Here is a 23,542-nt window from a genome sequence, read left to right on the forward strand (position 1 = left end):
ACTTAGTTAAAAAACTTGCATGATATAACAAAAATTGAGGATGTAAGAAATAGAGAATTCTTTTTAGGATAACTAATAAGAGAAATATGTTGATATTGTTGTATTTGGAGTTGATTGAGATGTAGTTTGGAGGGTAATGAACATCAGACAGACATGAAAGAAGATTTCAGAAGATATTGTACAATGCTAAAGATAATAAAATAACATACAAGCTTCCGATTCTCTCCTGTAGGTAAATCCCTGGTTGGTTGCCCAGGAAATATATGGTACCTAGGATAGGGAGAGCAGCCAGGCAACCAGAACTACAAGGCTAGAGCAGAAACACATATGTCTTTTACATCATTTTGTAGGAATCATAAACATTTCATTTGTCTATTAACTATTCCATTATTAATCAAAGAAATTCCAATTGATGAGAAAATAGAATCATGTCTTTTAGAAATAAGAAAGTTATTCAGAAATCTGTTTATAAGGAAACTAAGCAAGAGAGATTAGGAAAAGTATGAATAAAGAACTCAGGAGCTGCTAAGAACTATTTACAGTGCCAAGTATGAAAACTTTAAAATTAATCATAAGAATACTTACTATCTTCTATGCTGTCAAATATTTTTAAATCTTATAGATCTAGGGAACCCTTAAGGATTACCATAGTTTGTTGAGCGTTGATATCACAACTTGCTTCAGAATGGTGTCATAATGTCAGGCAGTCAGCCAAAATGTATTGATGAGACATTGCATGATTTCTCAAGTAGTAACTCCCATGATATTTGCATATTTAAAGAGGTCAATGGTATTGGTATGCATGTGTGCATATGTGTGTGAATATGCATGCATGTGTGTGTGTGTGTGTGTAACAATATTAAGTAATGAAAAGGAGACTGTGAATTTGATAAAGAACAGGCAGGGGAGGGTGTGTGAGAGGAAGAAATGGAAGGGAAAAAATGTACCTATATTTTAAGTTTAAAAAAAAATAGGAAAAAGCTCATGCATTCATTTTATTTAGGCAACCCCATTTTCTTGAATGTCTTTCCAACATCTCTCTTCCATTGTTAGCTTTATTATCAATATGATATTGGTTTCAAATTACGTTCTGTCAAATTCTTACAGTTTTGTCAAGACATGCTTTCTATTTGAACACAACGTTCTAGTGGACAATTTCCTAAAAATTCTAACTCGGCTACTGAAAACATTTTAGTCTTTCTTCACACAATTTGTAATTTGAATTTGGAGACTTGATTTCAACAACAACGTGTAGTCCACTCTGCTCTTGTTGATGGAATGGGGCTGGAAGGGGGGGGGTTCTTTCACTTTAGCCATGCACCAGGGAAGTTTCAATAATTCCTTTCTTGTTCTTTGGCTTCTGAGTCTATGGCTTTCATGTTTCTGCAATTAGTACAATATTCAAACCGCAAATCATTGAACATGACCACCAAACACTGATTCTAGGTTCTTAGTCAAAACTTTTCTTTCTACCCCTGAAACTAAAACCAGATGTGAAAATAACAATTTATTTTTTTCCTCTCTCAGTCTATCAGCTGACCCAAATAGAAATATCACCACAACTGGTTTGCAACTTTGGACTCAGGACTGTTCTATCAGTTAAGGCAATAAGAACATTTCAGGTTATTTCCCACATCATCTTGCCCATCCTTCGTACATTTGGTTTGCATTTTTGTACTTTTGTGGAACTGAGCCTAAGCCCTTACCTGCACTAGAAGAGTACATTAGCATTAAGCTACAACTCAAACCGCATTCTAGGGTTTTTTTTTTTTTTTTGAGATTATTATAGCCACTGAAAAAATGTTTGCTGTAGATTAGGTGGGGATTTTACATGATTTTTTTTTGTGGGAAATATTCTCAGCATCTATATTTTGCTGACAAAAAAGGAACATCATATAATTTAGAAGATCCATAAATTTAGTTGTAAAATTATTCTTGAAATGTTGTATAGGTTAATTACCTACTAATCAATTCTTTTATAAATTCTTGGGAAATTTCTATCATTTTCCATTGCTATAAGTCTTAAAACAATATTACAAAATTGATTTACTATGATTACCAATGACCTAATAGTAGAGAAATGCGTAAAATCCAAGTGCATTAACACATCCAAAGGGAAAATTTTTATAAATTCCAAAGAAATACTTAAAGATAATTTAATAAAACCATAGCATGCAGGCTGTGATGATGAATATAATTAATTTCAGAACTTGGGAGACAGAATGAAACATATCTTTGTGAGATTGAACCAAGCCTAGTCTACATAGGGAGTTCCAGGTCAGCCAGAGCTACATAGTGAGACTCTATCTCATAAACAAACCAAGACAGAAAATAATACTCTAGCATTAACAATAAATTCTCTGCAAAATAAAAGATAAAAATAGCATTATTTTATAAAATATAAATTAAATGTACACAAAATTTAGAACGTAATTAAATTTAAAACTCAAAAGAAATAACTTCAGACACTCTTTTGTTGTTTGTTTGTTTGGTTTGTTTTGTTTTGTTTTTCAAGACAGAAGTTTCTCTGTGTAACATATCTGGCTGTCCTGGAACTCATTCTGTAGACCAGGCTCTCCTCAGATTCACAGAGATCCACTGCCTCTGTCTCCTGAGCGCTGGGATTAAAAACACCTGACACCATTGCCTGGCGAGACTCATTCTTGTAATGAATTTTGAGTATGAAATAATAATAATAAAACCAAAAGTTAATGATTTACCTCCTTTTCTACTTATGTTTCATATATTAAAATTGTGTCTGACTCAATCCTTGAAATACAGCTAATGGACAGTAAACATAAAATCTGTTCCTTTAAAAGTTCACTTATTGCCAGATAGTAGTGGCACATGCCTTTAATCCCAGCACTCAGGAGATAGAGGCAGGCAGATCTTTGTGAGTTCAAGAACAGCCTGGTCTACAGAGTGAGTTCCAGGACAGCCAGGGTTACATAGAGAAACTCTGTTTCAAAAAAAGCCAAAAAAAAAAAAATAAAAAAGAAAAGAAAAGAAAAAAGAAAAGAAAAGAAAAGAAAGAAAGAAAGAAAGAAAGAAAGAAAGAAAGAAAGAAAGAAAGAAAAGAAGGCAGCTCATGTATGTTGTAATGAGAAGAGCTACAAATCGGTGGCTATAATACAAATAAACTGAAGAGCAAGGAGCACTCAATGATAGAAAGAGAACAATTTTGGCATAACTGTCTGTGATATTTTTTTGAGGAAGTCTTATTTTTAATGAAAACACAATATTATAAAAAAGAAACTTATCACAACACATGAAGAAATGTCCTGAGAATGAACTAATACAAGCTGAGGTAGCCTGATGTGTTCTGATGACATAATGTGCCAACACAGGTGACATTGGTGAACTGGATTGGTGATGGCGGACAGCAAGCATCAAGTCTGAGGAGGGTATGTATGTTTCTTTCCTGGGTTGGTTAAAATTCCTTAGACAATAAGGTCTTGAAGGTGGACAGAGGCAGAGAAGCTCTCGCTGACAGTGTCTGTCACTCTACCGACTCTGCTGTCACTGTACCGACTCTGCTTTGTACACATTCTCCGATATTTTTTGGCCTGCTGGTGTTGTCTTCATTCTAAAGCTAAATGGTTATTGTGTGCTCCAGAAAAGTGAAAGAGCTAACAAGGTTAGAGAATATAATTCAGTGACTGTCCCATTTTAACTTGCTCATAAAATCATAGATATTGATTTATTTACCATGATTCGTGTCTCCAACTCACCTAGTTGTTCTTCCTCATCATCTTTTATTCACTGAGATCCAAACCATGTGGTTTCCGTCATCACCAGATGTTAAAATGTTCACTTCACCCATTCAAGTTCATTGATGTAGTTGTCAAGACTCTCAGCTTCAATTCTAAAAGAATCCTGAAAATATGGTTTTAATAGTTTAATTTATCTTTCAATCTTACTTGTTCCACAGTGCAGCTTAAAACTTTTCTGTTAACAGTTTGTGAAAGGAAAGCAAATAATCTCTGTAATTAAAGTTATCTTACCTACTTTGCCTTATAGTTTATTAACTTCTGGGTACATAGAGGGGAACAAAATATTAACACACATTGCAAGGTATTGGTATCATTGGTATCATAGATAATCATAAGCAGTGTTATTCTTTTAATTTTCATTATTCAAATTAGAAAATATGATTTCACATGTGGATTATAGAGATCAAACAAATATCCTTATGTTTGGCTGGTACCATTTTTATACATTGAACTATCTCTCCACCTCATACTGTTATTTCTTTAAATTCCCCTGTCCCATACCTATCCACTATGCTCTGGTTCAATAAAGAAAGGGCATGAAGTGGTATTTACTTTGAGAGTGTTATACTTTTTTTTCCTGATGCCTATTCTTTGTAGTGTCCTCAGTTTTTTAACATCCAATCAATCACATACAGTGCATTGGGTCAAACAAACTTGTTTAGGGGAGTGAAAACATGTAGTCTGTTATCTCTCATAATCAAGAGCCTCCAACATTCCAGGGAGTTATCTGTCATTGGGCAAGTGGGGCTTATAGGTTACCTTTGGCTCTTACAATACATAATTGATATGGCTGGGATAGACCCAATTATGCTATTTTGTGGGAAGTGTATGGAACTTTGGTTTGGAAAAGCGATTAAGGGGCTAGTGCTTAGGGAGCTATTCTGTAGAAATGTAGACAACAATGTTGAGAGAAATGCTGGAAAGTGGGAACCTGACCTAACATTTCAGGAATATCTGAGAGTTTCTCAAAGACTTTATCAGGGAAATATTTGTGATAGATACATTGTATTAAGAATCCATGGAGGCAAGAATCTCTCAGGGAACGGTAAATAGAAGATATTTCCTGGTTGGCTGGTGGGCATAGGAACTTGAGGTTTTACGTTGGGTTTGGAGGAGGGGGGCAGTACTGAGAGAGATGACTAGAAAAGGGGGCATTTCAGAGTCTGGTAGAAGCCTGACACAGGGAAACTTCCAGGAGTCTCGAGGGATGGCCCCAGCCAAGACTCCTGGCAGAGTGGGTGCATAGCCTGAACTGGTCATCCCCTGTGGTAGGATTAGTGACTACTCAGGTTGTCAACAGAGAGCCTTCATCCAGTGATTGCTGGAGGCAGATTCAGAGACTCCAGGCCAAACATTGGGCCTAGCTCAGGGAGTCCTGCTGAGGAGAGGGAGAAAGGATTATAGGGGCCAGGGGAGTCAGGGACATTGGAGGCAAAAATCATAGAAATGGCTAGCCTGGCTCTTGAGAATTCACAAAGTCTGATCCAACAACCGGGGAGCCTGCATGGGACTGACCTAGGCCTTCTGTATATATGAGACAATTGTGTAGCTTGGTCTGTTTGTGGGGTTCTGAGTAATGGCAGCAGGAGATATCCTTAATGCTGTGCTGGCTTTTGGGGACCTATTACTAATGCTGGATTGCCTTGCCTAGCCGGAATACAGGGGGGTGATATTTGGTCTTAGGGAAGCTTGATATGCCATGATTTTCTGATGCCCATGGGAGGCTTGGCCTGTACCGAACAAATATGGAGGAGGGGTGCATTGAGGAGGTGGTAGATGGGAGGTGGAGGGAAGGAGTGGGAGGAGAGGAGGCAGTAGAGGCTGAGGTCAAGATGTAAAATAAAAAAAATGAATGAATAAATAAATAAAAAGAATCTATGGAAGAGCCAGCCATGGTGACATACTCCTTTAATCCAAGCACTCTAGGGAGGCAGAGGTGGATCTTTGAGTTAGAGACCAGCCTGATCTACAGAGTTAATTTCAAGACAGCCATGGCTACACAGAGAAACCCTGTCTCAAAAAATAATAATAATACATAAACAAAAAAGAATCCACAGGGGAAAACCTGAACTTCATGGGAAAATTGATATTAATGATAGTTAACTGGGGCTGAAAAATTAGCTATTGTTAAGGAATGACTATCAAGAGTTGAAATATTCTAGGGAATGTTTTCCCTTGGTCAGCACTGTAGTGGGTAGCCATTCCAGCTTTGGTCTGGAAGTCCAACCCCCAATGAGGCTTCGGTAACTATCACGCCTACAAGGCGGGGCCCAGAGAGGGACATATTAAGTATTAGATTCAGGTTCTTTAGGATAGGACACCTTTTGGAATGATCTTTGTAACATATCATTTACCTACGCTCTAGACTTCTCTGGATTTTAATATGTGTTTCTTGCTTGATATTATTCACATTGATTGTAGTTCCATCTTATCTAGGTCATTGTCCCTCATTACTCCTGGACAATATTTGATAACCATTCCTTTATATATAGTCTTGTATTAAGTTAGAACCTTCTTATTTAGACAAAAAGTGGGAGATGTAGTGGGTAGCCATTCCAGCTTTGGTCTGGAAGTTCCAACCCCCATTGAGGCTTCGGTAACTATCACGCCTATAAGGCAGGGCCAAGGGAGGGCCCTGAAGACTGGAGATTGGGATACACTGCACTCTCTTCCTTCTTGGACCGTGGACACTAGAGGTAGACCGAGGAGAGTTCTCCAGAGAACAGCGCCAGACTGCGCTGCATCTTTCACAGAACCCGCAACCCACCTATCCCTTCATTTGTAAGTTACACCATTAAATAAATCTCCCTTTTAACTACGTGGAGTGGCCTTAATAAATTCACCAATACAGCACACAGAAGTTGTGGTCCAGAAAGGACCAAGGCTACACCTTGAGTTAGAAGACAAATTAATATGTAAGAATCTTTATGTGGAGCTGGATTTGAAAGTATGAAGGGATTGTGGAGGAGAGCTGAGGCTTGTTTGTTGTGAGAGACTGTGAGAGACCATTGGTGAAGGTCCACTCTCATTTGTAAGGAGAACCTAGGACTGAGCTAGTCATGGAGAGAAGTGAGGCTTGATATTGAGAGAGACCATGAGAAACTATTGATGAAGGTGAACTCTCAATTGTGCTAGAAAATCCAGTATATGTGAGATGTCGGGATGTTGAACGTCCACCACTGACAAAAGCTGGTGTGGAATGGAGCTGTCCTTGCCCAGAAAATCACGAGTGATTTCCAGATGCCATATACTGAGTTACAGAATTCAATTTGTGCTACTATATTTCTACTTTGATTTGAATTAATTGTAAATGTGCCTTGATTCTTTACTCTGGAACTAAGAATGTATTTAATTTCCTTTTAATTTTATAAGAGCCAACAATAAAGACAGTTTGGATGTTTTAGACAGAGTTATAACAACTTAAGTGTTGAAATTGTTTAAGGACTGTAGTACTTTCAAAGTTGCCCTGTGTTTTACATTGTGATAATAACATGAGATCTTGGGGGAAAACAAAAAGTTAATGTTACAGTATAATTGACATTTATTTCTGTGTCAAGATGACAAGTAGACAATTGTGCTGGTTTGTTTCTGTCAACTAAACATAAATAGAATTGCCTAGGAAGAGGCAATCTAAATGAAGGAAAAGCCCCCATCAGTTTGCTCATTGGCCAGTCTGTGGGCTATATTCTTGGTTAATATGGATATAGAAAGACCCAGTGCCCTTCGATGATGCCTGCTTTAGACAGGTGGTCCTGAGTTATGTGAAATCAAGTTCAGGTAAAGCTAGACAATAAGTAGCATTCCTCCAACTTCTCTCCATGAGTTCTACCTTGACTTTCCTCAGTGGTAGACTGCATAAGCCAAATAAACATTTTCTTCCTAGTTGATTCTTATCAGTGTTTTATCACAGCCACAGAGAAGTAACTAGAACAGATTGAGAATTTCTGAGAAAAGTAAAAAGATGAGAATGTTATATTTCAATTCATATTGATAAAATAGTTTTCTAAATAATTTTATTTATTGCATATACACAAAATTTTAGGTTATTATAATACACTCAAAAATCAATTACATTTCTATCAATTTTTGGTATCCTGTAATGGATTTGAAAGTCTTAAGAGCAGATATGTACCTTTTGTGACAGCTTTAGATAGTTCTTGCAGATTTTCTTCTGTGGAGTTTCTACATAGTCCTTGACTAGCAGCCAGTTTTCAGACTCTCAAATCACTCAGACAGTCCCACAATGGCAAAAGCCTCCAGTTACACATAAGCATGCAAACACTTGAACATACATGCATGCATGCACACACAAACACACATTTGTTCATAGATACATGATATAAATTCATACATATATCTGTAATAAAAATTGTAGTGAAATGTTATATTTTAAAAAAACTTTCTATTTTGTGTTGTTTTTGCCTCTGAATATACATACATACCTATATACATACACATACGATTACCCATTCATGAACATCTGCTCTTGTGAGTATGTAAATAGGATACCTGACCTTTTCCACATAAAATATTAAATTAAGATGAGTACAGAACATCTTGTGTAATATCTTTAAAACAAATTTCCCATTATAAATTCATATCAATTAGAGGTTGCACATATATTCTTTCAAATCATATATATGATAACATAATTTATTACAAAAGGAATGAAAATACCTGAAAGATAAAAATATGAATTTAAATCATACTTCAAATAAATTAAACTTCTTAAATTTTGTTTTCACAACAAAAATATTTTTTAAAATGTTTAATTGTTTATCTATGTGTATGTTTGTATATCTTTTTATACAGTGCCTGCCCAGGTAAGGAGAGATCTCAGATCCCTTAGATTTGAAGCAATAAGGTTGTTTCCTTCTGATTTGGATGCTGGGGAGTCAACTACTGTTTGATGCAAGAGTAGCACATGCTATTAGCCCCTAGTCATGTACCTAGCCCAGAATAGTAGTATCTGGTTTTTACACATACACAGTATCACAGAATTTGGTAATAAATATCTTAAATCAAATAATAAAATATTTTGAAATTATAGGCTGTGATAACTGAAAACCAAAATGAATACAAATTGAAGATTTTAATCTACTTTGTTAAGGATTAATTTTTAAATGTTAGCATGATAGAAATTTTTATTTTGAGCATTTTATAGAAAACAACTATGTTGGTTGAGAGCTGATTAACATGCACATAAGTATCTGTAATATTTATTTGCATGATTATCTTTTCACATTGTATATAATATTTTGCTTGTTTGATTTAGTTTTGCCAATATTTCTCTCTTCAACCTGGTCTGTCCTGGAGCTGACTAAGCAGCTCAGGGTCATCTCAAATTCACAATTTTAAATCTCAAGAGCTGCAATTACAAATATTTACCCATGCGAAGCTTTGTGGGAAGAAATGTCTTTTAGCCCACAGATCACTAGGAAATTCAGGGATCTTATTCACAAAGAGGTGTTTCATCAAAGGAGGAAATACCTGTTTTACACTCAGGGGCAGGGTGTGGATATTGCGATGATCTTGCTATCTGTGGAAGCAGACCTCACACAGTTTGTGCTATAGACGAATGAATACCACACTCAGAATGTTTATCCCAAACTCTTCCCTCCCTAGACCTGTATCTTTAGCTCCTGGTTAATAACATCTAATCTGAGGGTTAATGACAGGTATTTTATAGATGGCTGGTCTCTATGCAATTGGTCAGAGACCACTCTATATCCTATTTTAGCTATAAAACCACCCTCACAGTCACATGTGCTTTGTAAAGGAGTTTCTAAGTAGTCATAGCTTAAGCATGATTGTACATCTGAAATTGGAAAGATTGTTGCCAGGAAACTTAGAATTGGAATGGTAGTTGCCTGGAAACTTTTTTCCGAGTTGTACTGTGTTTTCAATATGTTGACAATGAACAGCCTGGCATCAGACTCCCCAAGTCTGATCAAGGTTGATAAAGTCAATCTGAACAGAGTCTTCCTTCTCATCTCTTTGCAGTTTGATTCCTTGTCTGGACACCTGCATGGTACCTCTCACCCAGCAATATGCCCTTTATATCATGAAATTATATGTCATGTTTGAGTACAAATAGCAATGATATAGCCAAGAATGAGAACAATAACCTGCGTGATGTAGACTGAGGAAACATAAGTGGATACACTCAGTCTAATACAACTCAATTTCCAATTACATGTCTGAGTACGTTATCATTAAAAAATGAAAAGTCATGATAGTATACAAGTTAATTATTAAATAGTATAAATTGATGAGTAATAGTTTAGAAAACAGTAGCACAATATCCCATTTTAAAATGTATTCTGAGATTCACATAGTGAGTGACCTAGGAACTTGCTGGTTTTAAAAGTTAAGGAGGTATGATGGACAGGGTCTTAAGGCAGTTGTAAAAGAACAGTGCGTTAAATCAAATAGTGAAACAAGCATTTCAGACCTTTCTCAAGTTGATATCCACTTTTAGGGACATGTACTGAAAACAGGAAGAGTGACTCAGTGTTCCTTAACAAGCTATCGACACCATGTCTAAGATCTCCAGGAGGCCCTGACCTTAGGATAACATACATCATTAGATGCAAATGCTTTGGGATAGGCAAGAGTGAAATTTACATGCACACGAGGAGAGCTGAACTGATAAACAGTGCCCCAAATAGAATAAGTAAATGATAAATGTTTCATTTCATATATTACTTTTAAATACTAATCTTTCTTCCTGAAGCAATATTAATTCAATTTATGAAAAATATTTTTCTAAAATCATCTACTTCTTCTGGTAAAGGTTAAACAGTTTCTTGTCAAATAAAAGCATGCTATTTCTTAAATAAAAGGGCAGGTATGTTAATATAACTTGGATTTACTTGCATATATGTCTTAAGTCTTACGGGATGATTGGATGAGATGACCTTTATGACCATCAGACTTGAGATTTATGATTTTACGATTAAATATTTTTATGTATTCTTATCATATATAAAAGCAAATGTCATATATTACCACCTATTCTAATTAATCAGTATTTTTTTTGTATTTATACAGGAGTTATTGGGTAAATAAGAACAACCACTTCTTAAAGGGTCACATTTACTGATAATAAACAATGTAATTTGCATATAGCTTATAGGAGTCAGAAGTTTCAAGCTGATTAAAAGTAGATTTGAAAGTCCCATAATAGGTAGGTTGATATGAATCAACAGCCTACCATTCTTTACCAACTATTTGTTCTGCATAAGGTGGTTTTAAGACTGTTTTTCTGTAGATGATAATCAATACAGAGAACTATAACTGGCCAAAGTGCACAGAATAAGAGACTATGGAGTACTTAGTACTAAATGTGGTATCTTTATCACATTCTTTCTTCAAAGGCACAAAAATGATTGCAGAAAAGAGGCTAGAAAGAGTGTAGAACGCAGTGTCTTCTGGACACAGCATTGCAGCTGCACATATGAGCTCCCAATGGCTGTGATAGCATGAATCCCACCAGTGCAAACTCAAGCCAGAAAAAAAAAAACAAAAAAACAAAAAAACATGTCTGAAGGTGGGGAGGTAGGCACAAGCGCAGACTCCTATCCTTAACTGAGGAGCTGTTGGCTCTTGACAGTTGCTGTGAGAGGGAGAGTCAGTTTTCTCTAAGAGTGTGGTCCCTGCTCCAGTGAAAAATCACAAAACAGTGTTGTGGGATATTTATACACTGTGCAAAGATGTACATGCTGTGATTGGTATAATAGAAAGCTGAATAGCCAATAGCTAAGCAGGAGATATAGGAAGGATTTCCAGGGAAAGAAAGGAAGAGGAGAGGTTAGAGATGGGCAGGAGATACCAGTGGGACTCTAAAGAAGTTGGAAATATGGTAAATTAGCCACATGACAGAAAATAGATTAAAATAAATGAGTTAATTTAAGCTATACAAGCAAGGTAGGAACAATCCTAAGCTATAGGATAAGATTTCTTAGTTAATAAGAAGTCTCTATGTCATTATTTGGGAGCAGGCTGGTGGGACAGAGAAACACTTGTTACAAAATGGCAGTACAAAATAGATTGGATAGATTTTGAGGAAAGAAGAAAAAGAGGAGGAAATGAGTGATAAGGGAAGGGTGAGAGTCTTAGAGGATGTGGGAGGGAGATGAATATATTTAAAATACACTATACACAATTCTATAAGAACTAATAGAAACAGAATTTCCATACAAGAAATTTTCCTGTATTTTCATAAATGATGCTATGAACAATGAATAAAATATGTTATATTAAAATATCTCTCCAATTACAAATTTAAAGTTTTACTTTTGCATGCATAGAATTACTTATATTTTTATTTAATGTCCTAAAGTAGACAAGGCAGGGAAAGAGAGATGGGGAGGAGAGGGAAAGAGAGAGAGAGGATGAGAGAGAGAATATTTACTTTGTTTTAAATTCTTTTTCATATACAAAAAACTATGTAAAACTAAAAGTGATAATTCAAGATAAGGGCAAAAATCTGCCTCATTTCTTAGAATGGCTTACTAAGGTCCTCCTTCAATATATTAGTCTAGATCTTAAAATCCCAGAGTGCAGACAGCTCCTTATGAACCACTTTGTATCACAGAGCTTTGCTGTGGGATATTCTGTATGGCAAATGTGTTGCTAATTAGTCAATAAATAAAACACTGATTGGCCGTTGGCTAGGCAGGAAGTGTAGGCGGGACAAGGAGGAGAATAAAGCTGGGAAGTGGAAGGCTGAGTCAGAGAGACACGGCCAGCCGCCACGATGACAAACAGCATGTGAAGATGCTGGTAAGCCACGAGCCATGTGGCAAGGTATAGATTAATGGAAATGGATTAATTTAAGCTGTAAGAACAGTTAGCAAGAAGCCTGCCACGGCCATACAGTTTGTAACCAATATAAGTCTCTGTGTTTACTTGGTTGGGTCTGAGTGGCTGTGGGATTGGCAGGTGAGAGAGATTTGTCCTGACTGTGGGCCAGGCAGGAAAACTCTAGCTACAGAGCTTCCCCGACATAAGGGCAAAACTTAAACTCTTGGAGAGAGGCCCGCTCACTCTACAGGCAGAACTGTTAGCTGTGGCATTTAAAGTGTACCATGGAAGAGATGAAAAAGCCCAAAAAAGGAACTGCCGGATGCTGGCACATGCTGTCCAACCGGCTCCCCAAAAGCCACCGGGTCCGTATTTCAAGTGCGGGAAAGACAGCCATTGGGCCTGGGCTTGCACCACTGCCCCAAGGGGGCACTGATAGGGCTTTGCCCAAAATGCTGCCAAAAAGGCCACTGGTCAGCTAACTGTCCTAATGCACCTAGCAGCATGGCAACACCAGATCAAGGCCACCTTCTGGCTGACTTTCTAGGCTTGTCTTTCAGTGACAACTGACACTGCCCGGTTTCTACCCTGGCCACTCCCATCTCATATGGGGAACCCAAGGTAGCAATAATAACATTTGGGAGAACCATCTCCTTCCTTCTGGACACTGGAGCTACCTATTCTGTACTGAGGGAGTACTGGGGCTCTACTTCTCCTTCTTGTCTCCTTGTTTTCAGGGTGTGGGGACAGCCTTACCTACCTCATCAGACCTCACAACTTAATTGTTTTTTCAGAGGCATTCCTCTTACACACACATTCTTAGTGGTTCCAACATGCCCTGTGCCTCTAATGGGAATGGATTTTCTAGCTAAGGTAGGAGCATCCATTTCATTTGCTCCCCAGACTCACCAGCAGCTCCTCTTCTTCTTCTCCTAGCCACCCACCCTACTAACTCTAACAGTTCTTTTCTGAGTCAGCCTCTTAGGTAGACCCAAAAGTCTGGGACACCCAGAACCCTTCTATCTCTAGGCATCATCTGCCTATTACTATCCAGTTACAGGACCCTACCAGATATATTACCCAAGTTCAGCACCCTCTCTCACTCAAGAGTCTAAGAGGACTTAAGCCTATCATTTCTGACCTCAGGAGAAAAGCTGCTCCACACAAACTCTTTGCCTTCTAACATCCCCATACTTGCAGTTAAAAAGTCTAATGGAACCTACCACCTGGTTCAAGACCTCTGGCTTATTAATTCTGCAGTGGTCCCCCTCCATCCGTTAGTGCCTAACCCTTATACTCTCCTGTTTACTGTCCCTTCAGGAACCTCTCACTTCTCAGTTCTAGATCTCAAGGATGCCTTCTTTTCTATTCCTCTCAGTCCTCGGTCTTAAAATATCTTTGCTTTCACCTGGACTGACCCTGACACTCATCTGTCCACACAACTGATCTGGATTGTTCTGCTACAAGGATCCAGAGACAGTCCACACATATTTGGTCAGGCTCTGTCCTCTGACCTGCTCTGTCTGTCTCTCCCTGACTCTAAACTAACACAGTATATAGATGACATTCTGTTCTGCAGCTCACCCTTACAAGTTAGCCAAACTAATACCTCTGCTCTCCTAAATTTCTTATCCAGCTGAGGTTATAGGATATCCCCTTGTAAAGTTCAGCTGTCCACTCCCTAGATCACCTATTTGGGTCTGACCATTACTCCAACCCACAAGGCTATTACTGTAGATAGAAAGCATCTAATTCAATCTTTTGCAGTCGCTTCTTCTAAATGGGAGATTCTGTCTTTCCTAGGAATAGCTGGCTTCCTATGGTCTTGGGTTCCATCTTTTTCTCCCTTGCTTGCCCCTTATATGAGGCAGCTCAGGGCTACCCACATGAGTGCCTCCTTCACCCTGTTACTAAACCTTTCCAGAAGCTCCAATAAGCTCTTCTCCAGGACCCTGCACTTCATTACCCAGACCTAACCTATACCTTCTCCCTCTCCGTAGCAGAGAAGGAAGGATTTGCCCTTGGAAACCTCGGGCATCATCTGGGACCCTCCTTTGCACCTGTAGCATATCTGTCGAAGGGATGGGCACCCTGTATTTGTGCTTTAGCAGCAACCGAGCTCCTTATTCGTGAATCAAAGAAACTAACCTTTGGGTCACCTATTACTGTCTTTTCTCACCATAACCTGTCCCATCTCTTAACTTATAAAGGCTTACAAACTTTATCTCTCTCCCAGGCTATTTCTTTCCAGGTGGTATTACTAGAAGATGCCACCCTTACTTTCCAGACCTGTCCACCCCTTAATATTTCAAGCCTCCTCACTCAACCTAATGCTGACTATTCTCCTTCTCATTCCTGCACCGAAACTTTGGAGGAACTGTTACCTCACCCTTCACACAAACAGGAAGGCACATTGCCTCAGGCTACATATACAGATGGCAGCTCCTTTTTACATGAGAGGACCCATAAGTGGTCAATGCCGTAGTTTCAGATACTGAGGTAACAGAAGTACAGTCATTACCTGCACACACCACTAACCAACAGGCTGAGCTGATAGCTCTCACTTGTGCCTTCCAATTGGCATAGGGGCAATCTCTAAATGTTTACACAGACTCCAAATATGCTTTTCATATCCTCCTGTCCCATGCTGCTATTTGGAGGAAGCATGGCCTCCTCACAACAAAAGGGGTATCCATATCTAACTCAGGCCAAATAATGGCCATGCTAAAGGCTTCCCACCTCCCCAAGGCTATAGGAAATATTCACTGCCGGTCTCATCAGACCAATAGCTCCATCATCTCTAAGGGGAAAAATCAGGCTGGCCAGGCAGCCAGGACAGTGGCCCTCCAGGGCCAAGTCTCACCCCACCCACTGCAGGGAATCCATTCAGTACAGCTCACATCCTCACAGGGGACCCCTGGCACTAGGCAAATTCTGTCCTATCTATACCAGCTCTTTCACCCTAATCGTCTTGCTCTGTCTCAATTTGTAAAAGCCCACCTGCAGCCCACCTATAGCTGAAGTTTTCCTGTGTCCCACCTGGCCCATGGTCAGGACAAATCTCTCACCTGCCAGTCTTGCAGCCGCTCAGAACCAAATAAACACACAGAAGCTTATATTAATTAAAACTATTTGGCCATTAGCTCAGGCTTACCACTAGCTAGATCTTACACTTAAATTAATCCATAATTTTTATTTATGTTTAGCCACGTGGCTTGGTACCTTTTCTCAGTTCTGCCTTGTCATCTTGCTTCTCATAGCAGCAGCTGGCAGTGGCTCCTGACTCAGCCTTCCACTTCCTAGAATTCTCCTCTCTCCTTATCCCACCTATATTTACTTCCTGCCTGGCTACTGGCCAATCAGCATTTTAATTATTAATCAGTCAGAGCAACACATTCACAGCACACAGAAAGACATCCCCAGCACTTCCCCTTTCTTCTTTTCAAAAAGGAAGGTTTTAACTTTAACATAGTAAAATTACATATAACAAAACAATTATCAAGCAAGACTTACAGTTACAATATCTAGTCTATTTATAATATCTAGTCTATTTGTATTTGGCAAAATTAAAGAAGATATCCTATCTATCCAATATTTGTGAGTCTAAGGTTTCATATCTAACTTATCTTTTATCATAACTAGGGAAATTATAACTATCTAGTCTTCAACTACATCAAAGACCTCAGAAGGATATAATATTACCTAAGTAAACAGGAAGTGCATTATAAGCAAATTTCAAAAAACTAGAATGACAGAGACAGCTGGTTGCCTGGACAGTCATCCAAAGTTGCCTCTACAAGTTGGGGCATCTGTCTTCAGCCCACAGGCCTAGAGTCTCTCAGTCACTTCTCTTTGTGTCCTGTAGAATGTCTGGCAGTTTCTTCTGTGAAGCAGGAACCTGAAGGACCATTTTGCCAAGCAAAGTTCAGTGGTCACCTTCCTATGGGTCCTACGTGTCCAGTCAATCAAACAGTCCAAGCAAGAACAGTTTCTTGTCCAAATGACAATTTTTTCCAAGAAGAAGATAAACTCTATACAGAGTGTCTTCGATGCCCATCCTCCTCTCTGAAGTAAATCAGTGCTGCCAGGAGCAGACATGTCTCATTGTCCAGAAAGTCTAAATTTTTAAAAACATTTTAAATGCCATATTCTGTAGGTCTTTGAAATGTTTGAAGATTACCTATCTATCTGAAATATATCTATGTATGCCTAGAAGACTTAACTAACATGGCTGCAAGTTTGACTATCATAGATGACTAATTATTAATCTGTATTTTTTTTTGAGACAGGGTTTCTCTGTGTAGCTTTGCGCCTTTCCTGGAACTCACTTGGTAGTCCAGGCTGGCCTCGAACTCACAGAGATCCGCCTGCCTCTGCCTCCCGAGTGTTGGGATTAAAGGCGTGCGCCACCACCGCCCGGCTAATCTGTATTTTTTAATTATCCATTACAATCTAAATGAGTTACATGAACATAATACCTCCAACAAGAGTAGAAAAATATATACAGTGTAACGAAATTAAGTTTAAACTTGTATCAATAAACTAAAATCCATAACAATGTAAAACATTTCTAAACAATTTGTTGCTCTTTAAAAGTAGGTTTATTAATCTACCATTTCATCTTATACTGTCCCTTTTTCTTCTTTAGAAAAAGATTGCATTTATAATCAACCTGGTTTAAATAAAAATAAACATTCATAAACAGCATTTTAAAAATTTGGGTGTAGCTTCTCATACTATTCCTAATGGATGAGGGTGCTATATTCTTATGGGGACACACAAAAAAAATTTAGGATTATGGAGTAGTCCATGAGGGTGTATCATCTGAACCAGTTGCCTTGAAACCATTCTGGATGTTGGATCATCTGGGCCATGGTGTCATCAGAGACCTTTCAGGGGGTCTTGGCTGGTTTAACCTGATGTATCTTAATCTGGAACAAAGCCATAGCCTCTTGCTTGATGTGGAAACAAAATCAGAGCCTCCTGTCCAAAGAAGCATATTCTTGGATCCAAATTTTGAAATCAAGATACCTTTGAAATATACATATTGGTTTAACAGTCCTTGCCCACCCCCAATCCACATTGGGGATCAGGTACTTCTTTCCCCTTCAGGCCAGTGCCCTTCACCCATTTCCCCTAAATGGCTAGGACCCTTCAAGGTAATTCTTGTAACCCCCACAGCTGCTAAACTTGAGGGCTTTCCTCACTGGGTCCACATGTCTCGTCTAAAAACTTTTATCTCACCTCCATCCCAGAAGAATCTCTCTTCATACACAGTGACACAGAGGACACTGGGATCCACTGCTTTTTCACCAATTCCAAAGGAGTGAGGTATCACCTCATAAGCTCTTCCTTTCCTAATTAACCGCTCACCTAATTGTTATAGGGTCACCACAGAGCCAAAGGCAATAGGATCATCAGGTGTATCTAGGTGGTAAGGAAAAAAGAACAGTAATAATCAAAAGATATTTACACGCCCAGACCCAAAAGTGTCTGGGCTCTGCAAAAACAGACTCTAATGTAACAGTCTATCACTATTGAATGCTCTCAGCAATTGATCACCTGTGTCTCCTGAATACTAAACTAATAAAGGAAACAGGCGCCTTAAATAATCTACCTCTAATAAAGCTTATCTCAGGTAAAAATTAAGCAGAGTACTAAACACTACAATGATGATTAATTTTCTCATGGCTGCTTCTTAACATGTTCAAAAATTTTCCCAAGCTCCAGAAACCAGCTTAAATCCATCTGGACAGGTCGGATCTACTTCAGATAAGTGCCAAACCCAAACTTCCCTGGTTTGGGAACACTCCAAAGAAAATAAAAATAATAATGATTCTTATTTCCTAAGGTTTTTCTGTCTCACCAGTATCCTGTCAGCCAAAGAATTCCAAGACAGAAAAGATGGACAACTCCAGGGCAGCAGACAACAGCCCACCATCCCAGGACACCTGTCTACTTCAGAAGCCCCCTTCCCTATTCCCTCCAAGAGCCAACCGATGCCCACTAAGTCAGCTGGAAGCAGTTTTCAAGAGAAACAATGCCCCATACACACTCATCCACTATCTTTTATAAAAACAGAGTCCAGGATGATAAGAATTCCAGCCACGCTCCCATGGTCATACATGCCCTGGCAGGACACTAAGTCATTTCCACCTACTCATTTCTGGGTCATACATCTTACATAATCCTTGCACTGTGTGGTCATGTAATCATGTGCAGTGTGACTATGTGATCTATGCACATGCAAGGAGTATCCACGTGGGCCTGGGTGTGCATGTGCAGGGTGGCCCTGAAAAAGGCAGGCCCCATGTCCCCTTGCCCCCTTCTCCCACATGTATCCTATCAGCAGGCCTGATCACATCTATCCCTTTTTTCCTTGTCTTAATAAAACTCTTGTTAGTGGATTCTGTCGTGTTTCGTGACTTTCCCTCACAGGGTAAAAGCATCGCTAAAAACCATCAAGTGTCACTTGTGTTTTTGATCTAGCCATTCTTGTAGGTATAGGATAGAATCTCAAAATTGTTTTGATTTTCATTTCCCTGACGGCTAAGGCTGTTGAACATTTTTTTAAGTGTTTCTCAGACATTTGTGATTCCTCTGTCTAGATCCATACTCTAATTTTAAATTGAATTATTTTGTTTGTTAATGTCTAGTTTCTTGAGGTCTTCATATATTTTGGATATTAACCATTGCCAGATGTGGAGTTGGAGAAAAATTTTTTTTCATTCTGTAGGAGGCTGTATAATCTAGCATATGCCTTTGGTTCACTGTGTAAGCGTCATTGCAGATTATGTGTGTGCTTTACTTACAGCTGTGTCCCAAGGCCTTTTCCTAGAAGAATTTTTCAATAAACATCTGTTTTTTGAGACTGAAAGCAACATTTTATTGATATTTTATATCTATATAAGAATTCATTGTCTATCATATTACATAGTAAGTGATCCTTCCCTGACACATTATAAAACTGAATAGAACCTCAGAGATGTGATATTATTTCCAGTGAGTATTTTATCAAGTGAGAAGCAATGGTTGATAAAAAAAAATCACTCCCATACTTGGGAAATATATATACACTCTGAAAATCCTCAGGAACAAATCATTCAATAAGAAATTCATTATATAGAGTTATTTTCTAAGTAGTAGCATGCAGTAAATAAAGCTGCAGTTGGCCTAATTTCTGCAGATTAGTTTTACTTTAACAGCCAAGAAAACTAAGATTTTTCTGAAGATCTTGAAGAAATCTTAGTATAATTCATTGAGGATTATTCAATATTCTTAATAAAAATGTTTTAAATACATTTTAAGGGATAATGATTTATATTTTTTGCAGGTGTTGCATTGTAAGATCCTTAGAAAACATTTGGCTTCTGATGACCTACCTTGCTTAGCACTAAAATGTAATTTTATTTGTAAGTTTTAGCTTAATAGTGGAGCTAGTAAAAACTATAAATTCCTAATTAAAATTGTTTTAAAAATAATCAAATTATGTTGCTTCTGTTACACATACCTTTAGATAAGTCAGTCTGTCTTAATTAGAATCTGTGTATAGTGACACAAAATTGAGGAAACTGATAACCATGACTAATATTAATTAACAAACTTAGGGAAAAGTTAAATGCTACAGTAATTCCGGCTTAAGTTTCACTCAAATGTAATTTCATTTCTCAGTCAAATATTTGTTGAACTCTATCATGCATCAACTACTATTTTAGACAGTACAACTTAGTAAGTAGATTGTGTAATTTTATAAAAAAAATATGATGAGCAAGCAATGAAATGTGTAGCATCTAATTATTATGTGTGTCGTGACTATATACTATAGGATTATATTGACCAGACATTTACTGAAAGTGGACACTATTTAAGCAAATTATTTTGCAATGGTGAAGAATCCATTTGAAAGTCATTTACATATTTTTGGAAACAGTGATTTGAGAGCATGCATAAAGATAAGGAGAGAAACAGTATCAAGCATCAGATTTCCTTTAAGATGGTGTGTGCTGTCCAAGAAAAATATAGAAACATAAATTAACCTCTTGTCCATGAGAAGACTCTGATAAACTGTAGCTAGAGTTTTCCTGCCTGGCCCACCTCAGGACAAATCTCTGTCACCCGCCAGTCCCACAGCCATTCAGACCCAACCAAGTAAACACAGAGACTTATATTGGTTACAAACTGTATGGCCATGGCAGGCTTCTTGCTAACTGTTCTTACAGCTTAAATTAATCCATTTCCATTCATCTATACCTTGCCACATGGCTCGTGGCTTACCGGCATCTTCTCATGCTGTTTGTCATCATGGCGGCTGGCAGGCTGGCAGTGTCTCTCTCTCAGCCTTCCACTTCCCAGAATTCTTCTCTTTGTCCCGCCTATACTTCCTGCCTAGCCAATGGCCAATCAGTGATTTATTTACTGACCAATCAGCAACACACTTGACATACAGACCATTCCACAGCAATAAACTTTAGTGTGTATACAAAGTGTATAACATTTTCCCACTTAATAGAAATAACATGGCAAACAACATAGCTATATACATAAATTGTAAACTGAAATCACATAATAGATTACCTTCATTTCCTGTCAAAATAATCTGAAATGCTCTACAGAATGAAAATGGGGCTTTTGCAGGAATTCTCAGGATTAAAATGTTAGTTACTTCATATTCCAAGTTATTAACAAGCCTTGCTATTTTAAAATATTGAGCAGCTCAAACTTCTTAAAGTTTATGTTTCAGTATAGTCTTTACTCATCCACAGATATTTGGGTATAATAGGAAGTCATCTTTAGAGATAAAAGAAAAAGTATGCATGTGTACATGTGTGCATGCATGTACATACATGAACATGCTATTTTCATAGACTTGGCTTTGAATGTAGACAAATTGTATGTGTTCATATCAGTTTGGAATTTTACTTGTGGGGGAAAAGACTACTGTCGATTTCTATTCACATTTATATGGCTGCAGATAAAAGAGACTAGACAACTACATGTAGGGCAGTTACAGGATATCCATTTGTACCACAAGAGTCCTAGAGGCATTCTGCCTGTTGCTGATATATAAAATTGGCAGCCATATTCTATACTAGAAGGATGGAAGAGAGTAATGGATCATAGCAGGTGCTGTAGATGACACAGGAAGATACAGCTGCTACAACCAGTGAGTACTCTTAGAAAGCACCATTGTGTCACGTGCATGCCATATACCTGTGTCTAGACCACACCAATGGCTAAGCGTAAGAGCCCTTTGTCCTTAACTGCTTCCCGGTAGGTTCAGCTCCTTTGGAGAGAAGTAAAGCAGGTGGCATATGGGAACAAGCAAACCAGCTTGAAATAAAGCCTTGTGCTGAAATAATATGATCATGAAATATTTGACAGCAGCAAGTGTTTTAATTAAAAGTTATACCTTGTAGTCACTCACCTGCACTGAGAATTTTTTTTCCTCAAAGTAGAATCCAAGACAAGTACCACTATAGGTAGGGAGAGAAGATAAGAGGAAAGAGAATGGCAGGGAGGGTTGTTGAAACAGCCATTGTGTGGATTACTGTGGTCTCATATCACTGAGGACAATACCAGGAACAATGAAGAGCACATCAGAATTGTCTTGGATGAGAAAAGAGAAAATTGGGTTACTTATAAATTAACATAGATTAGTTTCCTGGGTGTCTGCTTCCATGTGGGTGCTTGGGAACTGTTAATTTTATAGCAAATATGCCCTGCTGCATGAGTGCTACATATAGAGTCAAGAAAGTCCACAAGAAATTGATGCGGAGGGCAATGAAGTAAGGGTTGTTCTCTCTATATCCCCAGTTCTGCCAGTCATAGCCATCAGATGGCATCAGGACACTCAGTTTAAAGGGTTACTATACCAGGCAAATACCAGTTGGCTCCTTTTCAAGAAATACATAAGAGGCTAAGGTCATAGAATAATGTGTAGCTTTCACACAATTGGATATATATATATATATATATATATATATATATATATATATATATATATATATATATATATATATATGTTTTGTCTATTGTTATGACTAATTGTTCAGATTCTATTTGGGATAGGATTATAAGGAAGTTATGACTTATCAGGAGTAAAATGTGTACTAAAAATACCAAATTACTTAAAGTAATTTTATTATTCTGCTTAAGGCCTTGTTATCCCTACTTACAAGAGAAAACACACAAAAGCTTTATTTCTAATTTTCATATCTAGGATATAAGGATGACATTTAATATTAAATTTCCAATGACATCTGTTGATAGACATAGAATAAGGTTAATTAATAAATGCATTGTGTTCAACAACCAAGGATGAGAAGTTGATAAGGATTTTAAATGATGAGCATTTTAATAAATATGCTTGCTATAAATGTACCATTTTGAAATATTCTCATTTATGTGGCCATCGAATTCTTCTAAGCCACAGTGGGTTGAGATGTCATATTTTAACCTTTCTTCAATACGAAACATCATTCAGAAATCACACCTTGTTCTTCTGGTAGCCTTCTCATGCTCTGCTTTATGTTTTCATGTCCTGTGACCTTGTCCAATAGGACTCGCTCTTCAACAGGAAAAACAACATTAGGTATGCATTCAGACCTGCCCCAAATCAGATACTTCATCTCTATTTCTTTGAGCAACAAAATAGAAGCTTAAGGTTTTCTATTGTCAGGCATCAAATGCAATAATTTATAAAATATACTTATTAGGAATAAGTCTCTTATTTCACTTGTGTAGTCTATTTAGTGAGACATCTTACTTCTCTGCTTGTGTGAATTTTCTTCATTATCCATGCACAACTGCTACATTTTGTGTACCACAGATGAGTCTTCTGATCTTATATTCTTTGTAAGTTTAGCATCAACACATTTCAGAGTGTCAGAGCACTGAATGGCAAGTACTCTCCTAGATTATGACCAGGCTGAGACATCTTAGCAAAACATGAACTGAAACAA

The 23,542-nt window shown here is 37.9% G+C and overlaps 1 long non-coding RNA gene across 2 annotated transcripts; it reads right to left on the bottom strand.

The window, feature by feature from the left end:
- Nucleotides 1–1,293: 1,293 nt before the first annotated feature.
- Nucleotides 1,294–18,009, bottom strand: LOC131912348 (uncharacterized). Of its 2 annotated transcripts, none has more exons than XR_009379599.1 (3): nt 17,955–18,009; nt 3,732–3,876; nt 1,294–1,383 (listed from the first exon to the last, which is right to left on the bottom strand). It is a non-coding gene; the product is annotated as an uncharacterized LOC131912348 (long non-coding RNA). The 2 variants fall into 2 exon arrangements; XR_009379600.1 differs by lacking the exon at nt 17,955–18,009 and adding an exon at nt 7,603–7,713.
- Nucleotides 18,010–23,542: the final 5,533 nt, after the last annotated feature.

Source organism: Peromyscus eremicus, chromosome 6 (genome assembly GCF_949786415.1).
Source record: "Peromyscus eremicus chromosome 6, PerEre_H2_v1, whole genome shotgun sequence".
Lineage (NCBI taxonomy): Eukaryota > Metazoa > Chordata > Mammalia > Rodentia > Cricetidae > Peromyscus > Peromyscus eremicus.